Source organism: Saccopteryx leptura, chromosome 10, assembly GCF_036850995.1.
Source record: "Saccopteryx leptura isolate mSacLep1 chromosome 10, mSacLep1_pri_phased_curated, whole genome shotgun sequence".
Lineage (NCBI taxonomy): Eukaryota > Metazoa > Chordata > Mammalia > Chiroptera > Emballonuridae > Saccopteryx > Saccopteryx leptura.
In genome coordinates this window covers 42,707,745-42,709,255 of record NC_089512.1, presented here as the reverse complement: position 1 = coordinate 42,709,255, position 1,511 = coordinate 42,707,745, and the positions used below count along the sequence as shown (strand labels likewise).

Sequence of the window (1,511 nt, the reverse complement as noted above, 5' to 3'; positions counted from 1 at the left end):
TCGACAGAGTAGAGCAGGGACGGAGAAGGGAGTGGATGTGAGAGCAAACAAGTCGATGAGCAGTATTCTTTATGAAGGCAGAAGAGTTGACCTGCTACAATCCTTGAAAGGTACTAGAGATGGGATCCAAGATTCCCAGCCGTTTTGCCCTTGAATTTGCCCTCTGCTGATTATTTCATGCTCTTGTTCGCTTAAGCCTGCTCTCCAGGCATTTTCTTCCTCTCGGGGGTCAATGGCTGGTGAGAGTTTGAAGAGCTGCCTCTCAGGGAATTTGTACTATAGCACGAACCAAGCCCTGAAGTAAGGGAAGATGCTCTACATGGTGACATTTTAGGCTTTCAATGAGGGTTTTCTGCTTTTAACCCCAGGGTTGAAAGCATCTCGTTTTATTGCACTTTGCTTTATGCACTTCACAGGTGTGCCTTCATTGTTGTTGTCAAATGATCTTTAATCAAGATACTTTCCTTTGTAGTTCTTAACTAGCTGAATATCCCACTGCACCACTGCTGATGTCATCCATGACATCATGAGGGTGGCAGCCATCAACATGGCAGCCCACAGACGGGGCAGTCCCCAGAGCCGAGCCAGTTAGTCCTTTCACTAGAGATCGGTGCCGCCTCTGTCGGGCAATGTTAACAATCCATCAAGTGATATTTCCACTGTAATTAATGTTTTTTTGCTTCTTTCTGTCTCGTGGTGGTTTTTTGAGGGCTTTGATGATCGGGGCAGAGGCAGAAGGCACTACCCGAATCTGGGCCTGTCTGTTCTGAATGGTCAGTGTCACTATAATCCTCAGATGCTTCCATCAGTGGTTGCTCTGGCAATGTCATTGCCGACATTATTTTGGAGACAGGCCAGGGGTCCCGATCTTGAGAGCCAGGGCAGACTCGACACCGACTTTCCCACTGGCGCATCTCAGGTATATGACTTTAATCTCTTTGGGTTCAATTTTTGGTGGCATGAGGGAGGTGGCTGGTGTCTAAGAACCAGGATTCTGGATGACGGAAGAAAGCTACACCTAATACTCCTCCAAGCTTAAAGCTGAAAGCAATACTCACTTTACTACGATGATCTGGAACGGAAACCACCGTATCTCCGAGATGTATGCCCGTGCAACACAAGCTTAGTTTGTATATACAGAGTATTTTATTTGTTATCACAATCATGTGGGATAAACAGATATGGACTGATTTCTCCATTTTTCAAAGAAAGCTCAGAGAGTTGGAGAAATGTGTTTAATGTGATACAGCTTTACCTGATAGAGCTGGGATTCCAGCCCATGTTTCTCTGACTCCTATGTGAAGAGTCTCTCTACTCTGAACCGTGCCTTTCTCAAGAGAAAATGAATGGGTTCAAAGACAACATCATTCCTTGGACTAGTTCATTCTCTCTGCTAGTGAAATGCCTCCTTTATCACACATTACAGTCTCACATATATGGGGTCTGTTTCTGGAATATTTTATTTTTCCCAATTTGATCTATTTAGCTAATCCTGCAGGAACGTCATGCTG

General features: G+C 44.9%; 1 pseudogene; it reads right to left on the bottom strand.

The window, feature by feature from the left end:
- Positions 1-475: 475 nt before the first annotated feature.
- LOC136382435 (large ribosomal subunit protein uL11-like) lies at positions 476-1,014 on the bottom strand (annotated as a pseudogene).
- Positions 1,015-1,511: the final 497 nt, after the last annotated feature.